The sequence below is a fragment of the Psittacula echo genome, assembly GCF_963264785.1.
Source record: "Psittacula echo genome assembly, chromosome: Z".
Lineage (NCBI taxonomy): Eukaryota > Metazoa > Chordata > Aves > Psittaciformes > Psittacidae > Psittacula > Psittacula echo.
In genome coordinates this window covers 80,679,576-80,697,645 of record NC_137742.1, presented here as the reverse complement: position 1 = coordinate 80,697,645, position 18,070 = coordinate 80,679,576, and positions in this window count along the sequence as shown.

Sequence of the window (18,070 nt, the reverse complement as noted above, 5' to 3'; positions counted from 1 at the left end):
TGGAACCTCTTGTGTTCCAGTTTGTACCCATTACCCCTTGTCCTATCGTTGTTTGCCACTGAGAAGAGCCTGGCTCCATCCTCGTGACACTCCCCCTTTATATATTTATATACACTAATAAGGTCACCCCTCAGTCTCCTCTTCTCCAAACTATAGAGACCCAGCTCCCTCAGCCTTTCCTCATAAGGGAGATGCTGCACTCCCTTAATCATCTTAGTTGCTGGACTCTCTCCAGCAGGTCCCTGTCCTTCTTGAACTGAGGGGCCCAGAACTGGACACAATATTCCAGATGCGGTCTCACCAGGGCAGAGTAGAGGGGAAGGAGGACCTCTCTTGACCTACTGACCACCCCCCTTCTAATACACCCCAGGATGCCATTGGCCTTCTTGGCCACAAGGACACAGTGTTGGCTCATGGTCATCCTGCCGTCCACTAGGACCCCCAGGTCCCTCTCCCCTACACTGCTCTCTAACAGGTCGTTCCCCAACCTGTACTGGAACCTGGGGTTGTTTCTGCCCAGATGCAGGACTCTACACTTTCCCTTGTTATATTTCATCAAGTTATTCCCTGCCCAACTCTCCAGCCTGTCCAGGTCTCTCTGGATGGCAGCACAGCCTTCTGGCGTGTCAGCCACTCCTCCCAGCTTACTGTCATCAGCAAACTTGCTGATAGTACACTCAATTCCCTCATCTAAATCATTGATGAATATATTAAATAATACTGGTCCCAATACTGACCCTTGAGGCACTCCACTAGATACAGGCCTCCAACTAGACTCCGCCCCATAGACTACAACTCTCTGGCTTCTCTCCTTCAGTCAGTTCACAGTCCACCTCACTACTTGATCATCCAGACCACACTTCCTCAATTTAGCTATGAGGATGCTGTGGGAGACTGTGTCAAATGCTTTGCTGAAGTCAAGGTAGACCACATCCACCGCTCTGCCATCATCCATCCACCACTCTGCCATCATCCATCCACCGTGTTATTTCCTCATAACAGGCTATGAGGTTGGTCAAGCATGACTTCCCCTTGGTAAAGCCATGTTGACTGCCCCTCATAACCCTCTTATCCTTGATATGCCTTAAGATGGCACCAAGGATAAGGTGTTCCATCACTTTCCCAGGGATGGAAGTGAGGCTGACCGGTCTATAGTTACCCGGGTCCTCCTTCTTGCCCTTTTTGAAGACTGGAGTGACATTTGCTTTCCTCCAGTCCTCAGGCACCTCTCCCATTTCCCAAGACTTGGTAAAGATGATGGAAAGTGGTCTAGCAATGACTTCTGCCAGTTCCCTCAGCACCCGCAGGTGCATCCCATCTGGACCCATGGATTTATGGATGTCCAGATTGCTCAACTGGTCTCTAACCCATTCCTCATCGACTAAGGCAAACTGCTCCATTGACCTGACTTCATCTGAGGTCTCAGGAGTACAGGGCTCTTCAGGACTGCCTCCGTCAGAGTAGACAGAGACAAAGAAGGCATTTAGTAACTCTGCAATCTCTGTATCTTCTGTCACCAGGGCACCCATCCCATTCACCAGTGGGCCTACCTTGCCTCTGGTGTTAGTTTTATCAGCTATGTATTTGAAAAAGCAATTTCTGCTGTCCTTGACCCCTCTTACCAGATTTAATTCTAAGGAGGCCTTAGCCATCCTAGCTGCCTTCCTACATCCTCTAGCAGCAGCCTTATATTCCTCCCAAGTGGCCAGCCCCTCCTTCCATGACCTGTGAACTCTCCTCTTCCACTTGAGCATACGTGTGTGTGTATTGAGCAGGACACCTCTTTTCATTTCAGAGATATGAAGTAGTGAACATCAGAGAAGGCTTTGTGCTTGCCTGGCAAAACACCACAGAAACCAAAACCATAATCTAACATTTTTTTAGAGTGAATGGGAAATAAAGTATTATGACCTGGCTTTGTGCATCTGAGCCCAGAACCCGCCCGTGTGCTGGGCTACATCCCCAGAGCGTTAGAAGCAGGTCGAGGGAGGGGATGCTCCGCTTTTGCTGCTCTCTGGGGAGACCTCCCCTTGCAATCCTGCGTTCAGTTCTGGAGCAACACCACAAGAGGGATGTGGAGCTGTTGGAGCTAGTCCACAGGAGGTCACAGAGATGCTGCAGGGGCTGGAGCAGCTCTGCTCTGGAGACAGGCTGAGAGAGCTGGGCTTGTTCAACCTGGAGAAGAGAAGGCTCTGGGAGACCTTAGAGCAACTCCAGTGCCTAAAGAGGCTACAAGAAAGCTGGAAAGGGGCTTTGGACAAGGACCTATAGGGACAGGACAAAGCAGAATCATAGAATCACAGAATCATGGAATAGTTAGGGTTGGAAAGGACCTTGAGATCATCTAGTTCCAACCCCCCTGCCATGGGCAGGGACACCCCACACTAAACCATGCCACCTAAGGCCTCATCCAGCCTGGCCTTGAACACTGCCAAGGATGGAGCATTCACAACCTCCCTGGGCAAACCATTCCAGTGCCTCACCACCCTCTCAGTAAAGAATTTCTTCCTTAGATCCAATCTAAACTTCCCCTGTTTAAGTTTGAACCCACTACCCCTTGTCCTATCACTACAGTCCCTAATGAATAGTCCCTCCTCAGCATCCTTGTAGGCCCCTTTCAGATACTGGAGCGCTGCTATGAGGTCTCCATGCAGCCTTCTCTTCTCCAGGCTGAACAGCCCCAACTTTCTCAGCCTGTCTTCATACGGGAGGTGCTCCAGTCCCCTGATCATCCTCGTGGCCTCCTCTGGACTTGTTCCAACAGTTCCATGTCCTTTTTATGTTGAGGACACCAGAACTGCACACAATACTCCAAGTGAGGTCTCATAAGAGCAGAGTAGAGGGGCAGGATCACTTCCTTTGACCTGCTGGTCACACTTCTTTTGATGCAGCCCAGGATACGGTTGGCTTTCTGGGCTGCGAGCGCACACTGCCGGCTCATGTTCATTTTCTCATCAACCAACACCCCCAAGTCCTTCTCTGCAGGGCTGCTCTGAATCTCTTCTCTGCCCAACCTGTAGCCGTGCCTGGGATTGCTCTGACCCAGGTGTAGGACCTTGCACTTGGCATGGTTAAACTTCATCAGGTTGGCATCAGCCCACCTCACAAGCGTGTCGAGGTCCCTCTGGATGGCATCCCTTCCCTCCAGCGTATCAACCGAACCACACAGCTTGGTGTCATTGACAAACTTGCTGAGGGTGCACTCAATCCCACTGTCCATGTCACTGACAAAGATGTTGAACAAGACCGGTCCCAACACCGATCCCTGAGGGACACCACTCGTTACCGGTCTCCAGCCGGACATTGAGCCATTGACCACAACTCTTTGCGTGCGGCCATCCAGCCAGTTCTTTATCCACCGAGTGGTCCACCCATCAAATTGACGTCTCTCCAATTTAGAGACAAGGATGTCATGTGGGACAGTGTCAAAGGCTTTGCACAAGTCCAGGTAGATGACATCAACTGCTCTGCCCCTGTCCATCAGTTTCGTAGCCCCATCATAGAAGGCCACCAAACTGGTCAGGCAGGATTTCCCCTTTGTGAAGCCATGCTGGCCGTCACCAACCACCTCCTTGTTTTTCATGTGCCTTAGCATGTCTTCCAGGAGAATGTGCTCCAAGAGTTTGCCAGGCCCAGAGGTGAGACTGACTGGTCTGTAATTTCCCAGGTCATCCATTTTCCCCTTCTTGAAAATGGGGTTATATTTCCCTTTTTCCAGTTGTTGGGAACTTCACCTGACTGCCATGATTTTTCAAATATGATAGCCAGCGGCTTAGCAACTTCATTTGCCAGCTCCTTCAGGACCCGCGGATGGATTTCATCAGGTCCCATGGACTTGTGTGTGTTTAGGTTTTTAAGATGGTCTCGAACCAGATCCTCTCCTACAGTGGGGCTAGGGTCCTCATTCTTTAACCTGGCAGAGGGGAGACTTAGATGAGATCTTAGGCAGAAGTTCTTCCCTGTAAGGGTGGTGAGGCCCTGGCACAGGCTGCCCAGAGAAGCTGTGGCTGCCCCACCCCTGGCAGTGTTCAAGGCCAGATTGGAAGGGGCTTGGAGCAACCTGGTCTAGTGGAAGGTGTCCCTGCCTGTGGCAGGGGGTTGGAACCGGATGAGGTTTAAGGTCCCTTCCAACCCAAACCATGTGGTGATCTTATGACTATAAGATTCTATCATGAGATCTGAGTTTTGTTATAGTACTGAAACTGCATGTCTTCCAAACTGGCTCAACCCCAGTCCTACTGATGATTACAGGCACCACATCATTATCCTTAGGGAAAGAGTGTGACATATGGTCTGTCAAAGTCACTTTGGTGTCCAGCTTGTGGTAGGACTCCTCGGCATATATGTGGGTTCAAGGGTCACAAAATCAGTCCATGCTGCTCTTAGCTTAGATGGCATTGTGCTGAGTTACTTCAACAAACAGGAGAGGTGGTCAGACATGAACAAAGTGAATGCATCCAACTCATTGCAGCACTAGGAGATTTTTTCTCCAAATCAGTCCACACATGTACTGCAGCCGGCATTCAATATGTTTAGATTTCAGGACGGCTCCATGCTTTCTATGTTTAGCCTCTTTCCATAGTTCTCCATTTTCTGCACTGGACACCTCTGATTCATAGAATCATAGAGTAGTTAAGGTTGGAAAGGACCTTAAGATCATCTAGTTCCAACCCCCCTGCCACGGACAGGGACACCCCACACTAAACCATGCCACCCAAGGCCTCATCCAGCCTGGCCTTGAACACTGCCAAGGATGGAGCATTCACAACCTCCCTGGGCAACCCATTCCAGTGCCTCACCACCCTCTCAGTAAAGAATTTCTTCCTTAGATCCAATCTAAACTTCCCCTGTTTAAGTTTGAACCCATTACCCCTTGTCCTGTCACTACAGTCCCTGATGAAGAGTCCCTCTCCAGCATCCTTGTAGATGTAGATGTAGATTCATGAGAGCATTTTTGTTTTTTCTTATTTAATCCAAAATCCAGGAGATTCCTTTTTCCCTCAAAATAAGACGACAAGGAATCTGTTGGTCATCAAGTGCTGTCTTTAGTTTCAGCCATGTAATGACAATATCTATCAGCATGCCAGTTCTGTATCAGTAATGGTTCTGTCTCTTCCTGGATGGGCCTAAATTCTCTAGGAGAATTTAGGCTGGCTCCACTTTGTGGTGTGCTAACCTCAAACCCTAGACTGGCAGTTTTTTGAAGACTGTGGATGGTAAGGACAGGAGAGTGGCTGAATATCAGTTTGAAGAGAAAACAGTAATTTTTCTGGAAAAAAGGTAGTGACAGCTCAGTTGAGCAATTATCTAAAAGCAGAGGGTCAATTTGGTGGATCAGATATTAGAAATGGGTCTGTTCATGGGTAGCTGACTTTATGCATTGCTTAAGTGGGAAGGCCTTCACTGTTCATGCTGACAGCTGCTGGGGCTAGGTGAAACCTACAGAAGAGATGATAAGACCTAGATTAATAGTATCTCTATGTCAAAAGGCCTGCCAAAGGCTACTGCAATATTGAGTTCAGTCCAGCTTAACTCCTTTTCTCTTTTAATAATTTTTCAATGAGGAGTAGGCATGGAGTTTCCCAGGAAAATAATGTCTATAGAGTAGATGAGTGGAATAACTGCAGATGATTTTCTCTTTTGTGACTAAAGATACATATATGTTCTATATTAACTATTGGAGCAATACTGTAGCTAGAGTGGTAGATTTAATGTTTTCCCTTGTTAAATGTTTAAAAGTTTTCCAGCTGAGGATTCTGCAGAGGCAAAGTCTTCACAAAGTGGTGCCCAATTAGTGTCATATTTCCCATACTTACAAAATTAAAAATAAAGGTTGAAGTAGTTACTAGTTATTTCCTGTATTAGGCACAGTAGAAATTAAATGTTTCATAACACCACAGCTTCTAGTGACTGAGGATTACCTTTTATGCAACATGTCCTCCCAGTTTTTACTGTGGTACTGCAGCTTCATGGTTTGCTCAAGACAGGACTTGCATTCTCTGCATCCCAGAGATCCTACTGTAATTACAGCATCTTTATGAGGCTTTTGTTTGACCACTGTACATAGCAATGTTAGCTGAATGTTTGATTCGTGCTCCACATGTGCTGGGGGAGATACTATTTGGAGTAGGAAGTTATTTAAGACAGAGATTTACTCCACAGCTCAGTTCTGATAGGAACAATATGGTTGGAATCTTTTCCCTTTGTATATTCCTCTATCTAAGTGTCATGAACGTTTCAATTTATTATTATATATATTGTGTGGATGATGAGATATTCCAATAATTTTTAAAGAACATACTTTCCTTTATGTTTTCGGTTCATAACAGAATTGTGTCAAATTCAGGATCATCAGCTGACTCCTTTTTACTGTCAGCTATTGGTTAAGACCATCCTCAGTGAACAATAATCTACTCATTTTAATCAGCCAAAGATAACTCAAAAGATCAGTGGAATACAGTATCCTAAAACTTTGTATTTCTTTTTGAGGTACTGCACCATGCCCGCACACTTCTATCATGTCACATTGTGTTACACAGACTTGCAGTGAGAAGAAATTTAACTGGAAGTGACATGGTATAAGTGATGCACTGACATGTACAATTTAAAGACTATACTCTTGTTGGAAGCAGACACCTGCAATTAATTCAGATATTGGGAATTCAAAATTAAACTGATGATTAAAACCAGAATGGACTTAAGATGCATATTAAGCTCATGAACTGGAGAATTCCTCTGTTTATCTAGCAGAACAGCAGTTAAAGTTACTAAATTTCTGCTAATAACTCATGTGAGGAGTGCTATCACTGCTGCTTGGATAAAGCATTATCAATCTATAAAATACACAGAATATGGGTTTCTTTATGTCCTATCCTATTCATGAAGACAAAACTTGATTTGAAAGCACATTAAAAATGAGATCTCTTTTTTTTTTCCGTTCTCTTAATATTTTTAATTACATAAATATCCAGATTTGTGACTAATTCAATCTAGAAAATTTTTGTTAATACCTATGGTGCTACGTTGCTGGGTTTATTGAATATCAAGCAGAGACACTGCTTCATGGACATGACCAGAAATCATAATTCTGTAGCAGCAAATTCGCAAATATACGATGTTACATCTTATAAATTTGTCCCTACAGATAATTAATGCAACAAAACATGCTGGACTTGAATTGCGCCTACCCATTCTTTAGACTTTTTTTCTGTATTTGCATATCTCTAATTTGAAATTCAGTATTTTGATCATCTCTGATAGTGGGGAAAATACTCTTTGTTTAGCTGTGCCCTACTGTGAAAGCCCTAAATGAGCCAACAGATTGAGCCCTGCATACTAATGGTAATGAACATTGTGACCTTAAGACTGAAGAAATGTGTACTTTCTATCAATTGAAATAATTCAACATGTGAAAGCTATAGATATATTTACATCTCTTACTTGAAAATACATTTAAGAAAACTGCTGGAACAGCTTTGAAATATACATAATGGGAAAAACATATAAGAACAGCATCAGAGTTCATCCTACTACAACACCAGCAGTTTTCACTGTAAGTTATACTTACTGACTCCTTATGGATAGCTTATCACTGATTAAATGCTAACCTATACTTAGAATCATAGAATCATAGAATAGTTAGGGTTGGAAAGAACCTTAAGATCATCTAGTTCCAACCCCCTCACACTAAACTATGTCACCCAAGGCTCTGTCCAACCTGGCCTTGAACACAGCCAGAAATGAAACATTCACAGCTTCCTCTGGGCAACCCATTTCAGTGCCTCACCACCCTAACAGTAAAGAATTTCTTCCTTATATCCAATCTAAACTTCACCTGTTTAAATTTTAACCTGTTACCCCTTGTCCTATCACTACAGTCCCTGATAAATAGTCCATCCTCAGCATCCCTATAGCCCCCTTCAGATACTGGAAGGCTGCTATGAGGTCTCCACGCAGCCTTCTCTTCTCCAGGCTGAACAGCCCCAATTTTCTCAGCCTATCTTCATATGGGAGGTGCTCCAGTCCCCTGATCATCCTCGTGGCCCTCTTTTGGACTTTGTTCCAACACTTCCATGTCCTTTTTATGTTGAAGACACCAGAACTGCACACAATACTCCAAGTGAGGTTTCTTGACAGCAGAGTAGAGCTTATCTGTTATTTCCCACTGGACTACAGAGAGTTGATCAAAAAACACTGTTGATAGACATCTAAATTAGTAAACCAGAGATTAGGATCTTTATTTCAAAATAATCATCATGTGAATGTTCACAGTAAGGGTTCCGTAAAAAGTTTTGCTTTTTTCCTTGAAGTGTAAATCCTTCTTTTCCTGAGGCCATGAGAGTTGACAGAAAAAAGTCAGAGAAGTAAAACTTGGAGTATGCTTGTGAAATGAAAGATTACTCTGACAACAAATTCTCAGACGTATTAAGAAAGCCTAACAATTAGAAGTGTAGGTACATGAAATGTATAACAAACTCATGGGAATATCCCAGGTGGACCAAAAGGGTCAAGAACAAAAATCCGTGTGATCATTGTACTGCAGAGTGAAAACAGCATTGCCAAGATCTGCCCTTCTGAGCTGAAGCAGTCCTTGCCTGCAAAACTGCTGGAAGATGCACTTCTCAGGTGCTGGCAATATACGTATTTGCATTTCTAACAGAGCTGTTGAGCACAGGCATTCTGTCTGATGCCCCCTACACTGCTGGTTATTAATTTTTCCACATCCTGTCATTTCTGGGACTGTTTGATTAGGCAAGCATTCCTTTTTTTTTTTTTTCTTTTGGCTAGACTACGTCTATCAGCCAATAACGGGGGTTTGAATTGTGAGGCTGGCCAACCTCGTAAAACATACTTGCTTAATTTTCCCTCAAGAGTTTGGCGGTCCTGAAAGACATGCTCAGTGTAAACGAACAACTGAGAATGTAATTAAGAAGCATGTTAAACTATAAAAAAGGGGTAGTAACCACAGTATGCTTTCATTAATTAAAGCACTTTCTAATATCAGCCAATTACATCAGCCTCCTCTGGCCCTTATATTTCTTAGGCTTTTTGTAACCGGTCCCTTTATCTCTAATGGGATCCTTATAATGCTGACCATGTGGCTTTAGAACAACACCAAAATGCTAATCTAATCCCCAGTGTTGCCTAAAGGCATTACATGGGCCCTGACATGGATCCAAGATTGGTGGCACCCTAATTCAAATAAAAGCAAGAATTAGGGTTGATCAGGTGTCTCAGTGACAACTGTACAATGAGCGATTGGAGGAAGGAGGGGGCAGGTTGGGGAGGGGGAGATGGTAGCAGCAAAAGATCAGGCACATTTCAAAAGTAATTGGTCTCCAGGGAGGGTGCGGGTTGCTTCCTAGACCACTTCTACAGAGCCCTTTGCACCTTGCCAGCTGGAGGGAAAGTGCAACCACTTGCAGAGAATAGCAGCAGGGCTAATGGAAGTGCACGTACGTGTGAAACCGAAAAGCAGGCAGCCTGAAAATGAAGGAGTCGATTAAAATGGGGTCTTTTCCCAGATTTTCTTCCTTTTTTTTTTTTTTTTTTTTAACCCCATTGTTGTCATTGTCCTGATTTCACAGATAGCTGGATTAAATTGCAGAAAGTTAGGATCTCTAAAGGAGCCAGTTTAAAATCACAGGGCTACACTTCCACCCCTGTCTTACTGCATATGTAGCATGAAAGGAAACGACTTCAAAGGCACAGTAAGGCTTTTCAGTATTTTTTGTATTTTTTTTTGTTTTTTCCTGCAACATCTACTTTCATGGAGCACTTTTATTCTGTAGTTCTAAAAGCACTCTCCAGCTGCATGGCTGCACCATCATCCCCACTTTGCACAAAGGAAAAAGATATTGAGAGGCGGTGTTTTGTGTTCAAAGACACCCAATGCAATCAGAAGGGACTTCTCATGGGCTTTCCTCACTAGGTTACAACCATCTTCTTAAAAATAAGTAAGTAAATAAATAACAAAACAAAAATCTCTGCTGCAGCTCTGAATGGAGCAACTGAACAGACAGCAAAATTAGAACCCAAATAACCCAGGAAATATTTCAGGTCATTTTAGCTGTTAGAAACTCCCCAGGAATTCTCTTTATCAGACTTGCCCTGACTTCTTGCTCTGCCAAGTCAGGTACCAGCAAGTCTTTAACTTTAGCCTGTAACCACTATTCAGGCATGACTAAGCTTTTCTAAAACACAGCATTTAGTCAGTGGAATTTGACACTCTCTTTCAAGATCTGTCTCTGTGCTGCTGTGTCCTGGTCAGCTTGTTTAATCCAATCTGTACTTTTGGGCATTAGGGCTGAAAATTTCACATCTTGCTGTGAAGATGATTGTCTGATTTAACTTCAGGAAGGTGTGGGAGGACCCTAAATTTTTATTACTTTCTCCTATATCTTCTTTTTAATGGCTCTGCAGGTGACAGAAACATGTGCAACAGATGAAAAACCTCTGATATTGTTTTTCCTCTGCTGGGAAGGTATAGAAAGATCTGAGTGGGCATTAGAAGATAGAGCTTGCTGATAGACTATGTCAGCTTCTGCAAAATAATTTCTGAGTGGGCAGCAGAAATACATTTACACACATAATTTTTTTTTTTCTTTCATTGACAATAAAAAACTCCACTTACTTCACTCCAGCTTTACCATATAAGAAAATACAGCTTTGAATTGTGCTAGTTCATCCAGAAAGCCATATCTTAATGCAGAAACTTTCTAGAAACAGAGTGACTGGTTTTTTGTGTGCTCTCTGTCATGACCTGCCCTCTACAAAACCAGCCTACCTGTTGCTAGAGCAACCTGCTTTGTGCCCTGTGTGCACCATCTTATTTTTATAAAAATATTTCAGTCTGACAGTCCAATTTACCAAATAATCTTTGTTGTGTCCCAAGCTTATTCTGCTTGAAGATTTAAATAAAGAATTGACTACTATACTATTCTTGCTGAAAGACTGTTGGACTATTACCATCACCAAGCTATATATTTTTTAACCCTGATAATAAGGCAGGTTAAATTCAGACACATTGTCACCATATTATGTTGTCAAGAACAATGGAGACAGAGAGACTTTGGATGAAAGGAACAAGTTTGTAGTGAGGTATCATCCCACAGCAGCTTCCTACTCCTATAGAAGCTGATTGGGTACTCTGTAGTGCAATGCAGAACCTCAGGCTACCATGTTGTTGCTTTTTTCCAGTCTCTTAGAAGATGGCATCCAAAATGGAACCACACCAGAGAGTTAATCACTTCCTCATGTTGTAAAGAATGTCTCTCCCTCTGCGTGGGAAGATTAAGTGGAGTAATACTATGCACATACTGCAGTTTTGCTTTTGTCCTCTTTTGAGTGCATTTGCCTGTTGTAAGTGGAAATACAGATTTTTAATTCTGGAGAGAGCAACTCTGATTATATTTTTGACTGCTTTATGGATCACACAGCAGACCTGTAATGTGTGTTCTCATAAAGACAACTAATTTTCATTTTCAATCAGCTTCTCCACAAGATTTTTCACATAGCTTCCCTTCACACTACTAATTTCATTTTAGACCTGCCATCATATCACACATCCCTTTGCCTGCTGTGTTAACACGTTTTCACATGCTTATCCTTCGTTACTGCAAGAGAAGCAAGACTCATAACAATGCTCATCCATACACTTTGCAAAAGTTCTGGGGCAGGACTCTGGCTCCACCACAGAAGCAAAAAAAAAAATAAAAATATACCCAAACCTGAGGGAGAAATGATTGAGGGAGAAATGATTTTGGGATAAATGAGGAAAACAGGAGAAAACAACTCAATTAAGAGTAAATAGCTCTAGCATAAGCATATTTGAGGTGACTTCAACAGCATTTTGCTACCATGGAAAGAAACCTGGCATTGCAGTTCTTCAAAATACCTTATGTAAAGATGTAAGTGTTGAGATAAGGGAATATTTTTAGTCCGTATTCAATCAATTTCATTTCAGTGCAGGCAAGATTCCCTGTTACAGTCCAGAAAAATTTTCATTCGAGCTGCTCTGAATGAACATGTGGAGGCAACTTTCCACATTCCAGATGCACTGGATGGTGCTTGCCCCAGCTCAGTGACCACTTCTCCTGTGCAATTAAAATGGATGGTGGTGGTGAAGGGTTTTGCAGTCAGGCAGCTTCTACACTCAGTCATATTTTGCAATGGTCACCAGCAATAAGGAGATTCTATCCTCCCACCTCTTCAAAACTGCAAAGCTGAGGCTTTCATGTTTTATGAGAATTAGATGTGCTGTGGTGATCTCCTAAAACATCTCCTCTTCACAGGGACACCAAAATTAGCTTTTAAACATGCCCCTTGGCTTTCCACTTGTGAGGGTGAATGCAGCAAAGGGAACACTTGCAGGTCCAAGTTCCATCTTGCAAAGAACATGGTTTGCACACCAGAGTGGTGGGTCTCATATCCTCGTGCTCTAGATCCCACCCCATCATCACTGGCTCTGCACCCTCCAGCTCCTGATCTGTCACTCTAACAACCTATTATTTTGCAGAAGCCATCCACTCTAATTATCCTTGTGCCAGGAGCAATGACATCTCTGCTTCCGTTATGTGGCTTGCCAGAATGCTGGGCTTGTTCTTTTATGTGCAAGTGTCTCAGAATATTTGAAAACAGAGCTTTATATTGGGTAGCTGGTGTAGATTAGCACACAAGACATATTTGTGTTTCACATAACAGGAACAGAAAGGTGAAAAGAATTGATTGACTGTTTTTACAGATTCATTGAGACCAGCTCAAGTGAAGGCCCTTTCTGCTCTTCTCCTTGAACATGAATAGGAAAAATCTCTTGTGCGTCACCACTTTCCTCAGCTGAAACAAAATCAATCCAGAAGAGAAGTGAGAATGAGCAGAATCTTTTTCTCCAAATTTTGTTTTTAATTAAAAAAACAATTACCAACGATTTCTAATTACTTTACAAGTACACTACAGCCTGTACCTGCTCCACAGCAAATTAGAGAAAATACTTGGAATGTCTTATTAAACAGAATTGCTCTTCCTTCACATCCATTCATAAGCCTGCTTAATAGCTTTTTCAAGCAACACCTCTGTGAAACATTTATGTCCATTAAGGTATCTTTCTGCTATTAATATTGCTCAATAGTTTCCATGTTTTCCTGTTGAAAATGCTATAAAGGGGCAGGATTGGGCTTAAGGGGCAGTATTGGAAAGACGTTCAAATATGTCTGTTACAACAGATGGCCCAAGAAAAGTGGCTGCTTATCGTGTTGAGCACTGTGGTAAGAAGGTGATAACCACCTCAGAAATTCTATAGACAGCCTTGAGAGATAAACACCCAAACACCGTGGATACAGAGAGGGGAGGATGGGCAAAAACTTGACACAAACCTGTGAGATGAAGTTAATAAAGTTAGAGTAAATCTGTGATCTGTGTTACAGTGATCAGAAAATCACCCAGGAATTATCCAGGTGAAAAAGCAGCAAAAGGTAAGTGATTTGAGGTAACAAATAAATAAACATCATGGTTTTGCCCCTGATGGTGCTGAGATTCTGCAGAAATGCAGTCTTCAGTTCAAAGCAATCAGTAACAGAAAAACAGTGACCTTATTAGAGGAATTCAACAACAAAATTCCAAAACAATAGAGAGATTAATGGGGATGGCAGTCATTAACATGTAATTCAGGGAAAGAAAGTAGTTATTTGGTAACTGTTCTGAAATATTTAAAAGGTATAAACAGAGAATATGTGCTACAAAGGAACAGTAATGTGACCTTAAGAAAGTATATTGCTATTTAGACATAGTTAAAAAAAAAAAAAAAAAAGAAACAGAAAAAGAAAGGAAAGAAAAAAGGCTTCCTGACAAACGTGTTTTAGAGTTTGGAGTGGTTTTCAAACAGAAGCAGTAGAGTCCCATTGATTTAGGTACCGGACTTTAGCTAAAGGGCAAAGCCATAGCTAGTAAAGCATATAGGCTACCCAGCTCAGGACTTCTAATGATCTTATATTCTTTCCCAAATGTCAATGGTGTAATTCTTTGTTTCATAGCCTGAAATCCTTGGACGTCTCTCAATTATAATGAAAGCAACTGAACTGAAATAGAAAATACGAAGAAAATTTCACAATGGTATTTGAGGTTGTGAAGGTGTGTTACCATTTTCCGCTCTGCATAATGTGCATTATAAGGTCCGCTTCCTTTTTTAAGTATATTTAATTGGTCACTTCCTGATATAGGTATGGATACTACAACCATTAATTGGTTTAGGTAACATTTTGACTTCTTCCCCCCTCCCTAGATGCAAGTGTGGAATCAAGAATTTTCTTGCATTTGGAACAACAAGCTCAGTGGTTTTAGATTTTGCTTTCACATTTAAATACATTTTTTTTTTCCTTTTTAGCATTGGATTGGTTATTTTTTGGTGTCAAAACCCTGACTGAATCTTACTTAGAATATTCAAATGTTATTTTAGGTTATTACTTCCTGTTAATATCTACTTTTTTAATTGCAGGTAAACCATGACGATGCCAAAATATAATCAGTTTTAAAGCTTTACAATTTACTAACAAATGCTGTTTAAAACTCAAAACACCAGGGAAAAAAAAGCTCACTTACCTTGGAATACCCTAGAATCAAAAAATTTCTCACCTTATTTCTTAGTTACCATATTATCCAAGACTGTAAAATATGTGCTATGAATGCTTCTTCCTGGGTGTTTAAAACACCTTATTTTTTTTCTCTTCCCTCAGCTCATGTGGATTTTCATATGCTTTGGGAGGAGAGAGAATCTTTGAAAACTAGAAGGTCAACATGGGCTTGTAAAATGCAGGATAGAGATTGGTTACTCCAATTTGCTGTTCGCTTATGAATTTCGTTTAACCATTTATGTTGTGCATCGCTTTGTATTTGCATTCAGCACATGGTAACAGTAATGTTACTTATGCAGACCACAATAGATGGAACTTTCCCTGAAATAACCAGTTAGTCTTAGAGTTTCTACCCAATCTCCCTCTTGAGTAAGTAATAAGAACAAAATCACATATTGAATGATATTCTTAGGAGCGTATGTTTTAATTAGTTCCTATACACCGTCATGTTTTCCAAGATGGCAGTACCATGAAGCAACATTAATATCTATTCAAAGCAAAGCAGATCACAGCTGGCAGGTAGATTTTATTAGAGACTTATGAGGAAGAAATAAATTAAGCTACAAGGGATAAAATGGAATAGGTTGAGGGCTGTCTGAACCCAGAATGTTATTCACCCTCCTACGTCAATTTTTCTAGCTTGCAACTTTAACTAGATTGTCCTTGAAAATGATAAAATTAGATGCTGTGTTTATTGTGGAAGATCTCTCTTCTAGAAGCCATAAATGGCACCAACATTCATCTGGGCTCCCTGTTTCTGCAAGAATGCTGATTCACTAGTTCTCCTTTTCTTGTTGCAAAGAAAAGGGCCAGTTTTCACCCCAGTAATGTTGCTGTAAATAGAAATGAACCCTATAAAATTAACAGGTCTATCCTGGCTGAATGAGTGCCTCAAAGCTTTTCTTTTTTTCCACTTTATCATCTGACTTAATAATAACATAGCTTTTCCCTAAAAACTTTATTCCAGATTGCAGCACTTGCAGGGTCTGAAGTTGGGTCATTCAAATTTAGTTTAAATCATTACTGATGAGTAACTTTTATAACCTGGTAAACAGCGTTTTGTGCATCTTTTGTGAAAAGGATGATTTATAGCCTATGAGATGCAATGAAGCTCTGATGAGATGTATGTTTTGAGAAGGAACAAGCATCCTTCTGTACCAGCATGGCAGAGTGATGCCTCTGGTAATGTTCTGTGCTAGTCAGAAGTCAGACAACTGAGCTGGGTCACAAGACAGATTCATTTTATGCAGATTCTGATTAATTTGCTCTCACTAGACATCTGCACACATCTCTTTTTCTGAGGCCACTGGTCCCAGCAGGTCTGAGTAGAAACCTTAGAAAATTTGGTGTTGCAACAGCTGATGATTTGATGAAAATGATTTTTTTTTTTTTTTTTTTTTTTTGTGAGGAGGTCCTGAGATACACACCCAGAGTAGTCTGAAACTTGAAAAGCTTAATTTAATTTCAATTCGTGTAGATGAGCAATGAAAACTGCTTCAGTACTGGTGACAGAAAAAGCACAATGTTGTTGAAATAAGCATATTTTGGACACTTTTTTTTCTTCTTTCTCACAAGTTTTTGTAAATTCAACTTGAATACAAATAGAATTTTGGAATTCAAATCTTTCTTCTTGTTTGTCTTAATTTTGTTGTCACATATGATCAGACAATTGTAAAACTTAGAGAAAGCAGTGGGATACTTACATCTAAAAAAAGGTAAGTTTATGTTAAAATATTTAATATTTTATTTTTGAAGGATATTATTAATATTATTGTAATGAAAATATTATTAAATTACATATATTTACATTTTCATTTTTTTAAATCTGAGAGCATTTTTTGTGCATTTCATCATTTCCCTGCTGATAGGAAGCTCATTTGTCAGATTCATCTTTTTGTTGTGAAGACAGAAAGTGAAGTGAAGTGAAGTGAAGCAGAAGTGAAGACAGAAATATTTATAAAAAAAAAAAAAAGTCTATAAAACAGTGGAAATCTATGGGCAGCATAAGAGACAGATCTGATTTCTTTTACAGCATTTAAATTATTCTTTGCAGTTGACTGTATTTTGAGTTGCCAATATCCCCTTAAATTTCAGGTCTGTGTGAGGACAGAAGTGTTTCATGTAGAAGTTGACCTATTTTGTTTCTTTATTTTCATGTATATTCAGCACTGGAAAGTTTGTAGCATCCTAATATATTATATACTGTAATTATGACATGGTTGCATTTGTGTAGTTTCAATGCAGATGCAATTTTTTTTTCATGTTCTGCATGAACCAGTTGCCTTCAACAAGAACTGAAGTGACCTCTTTCTTTCAAAAACTATTTATTACAGATGCAAGACCTACATATCCTATTTCCATATGCAACTGCTGCTGGTTATTGGAATATGCCAGCAGCGGGCTGTTTTTCTTTAGCTGTGATAGTAGCCAATACAAAAACAAGCACCAGTGTAAATTAATTAAACCAGCACATACGAATTAATAAAACTGGACAATAAATGAATAAATAGACTTTTAAAATGATGGGAGAATCTTTTGAAGGTTTAATAGTGTTCTAGATGTAGTGATATATGTATACAAAGAAAACAAGTGAGTGTATGTTTTTTGATGTAACAAGAAAATGGAGTTCTGACAATTCAGTGCACACGCGTAGTTTCTTCATAATAATGCTCAGACAATGTTCTATGATACCATATCCAGCTCTGGGCACTCCAGTATGAACAGAGCATCCATAAACTGGAATAAATCTCCCAAAGCTGGTCAGGTGTTGGTGCACTAGCTCCAAGAAGAGAAGCTGAAGGAGCTGGGCTTTTTCAGTCCAGATTGGGAAGGTTTTTTCCTATAAATTTCATCTTAATGTCTGCAAAACTGGACTGGAAAAGTTACATAGCCGAGTTCATTTGTAGCAGACAGAGGTGCTAAAAATCTAAAATGAACTCTTTTTTTTTTTTTTTACTTGCAATATTGTCCCATATTTACTGAAATATTACAGCTTCAAGAAAATTTTTGGTTTGAGCTAAGAAGAAAGTTTGAGGGAGTCTCTTTATTATATCTCTCTTAGAAATTACTCTTATAAAGATTAGATTTGGCAAGAGTATAGAAAATGTACTTTATAATCTTTTCTCAGCCTAGCTAATATCTGAATAAAGGTACAAAAATCCTGTTCGAGATTGTTCATTTTATATGCATGAAGTGAAAATATATCACCTTTTTATTTTATCTCTTTTGTATTTAAAAATTTAATTAGTTTCCAGTCACTGGAAGTAGTTTTTTAATGGGTCTACTCAACAACTTTGCTTTTTGAAATATAAATACCAAGACTGTTGTTTTAGTAAAGACAGGAGTCTAACCCTGCTCCTCACAAGGGTAATAGCTAATCAACAGGACAGAATTAAGCTGTATATGCTGCTTTCACAAATTGCTTAAAGAATTAATGAGATTCAGGC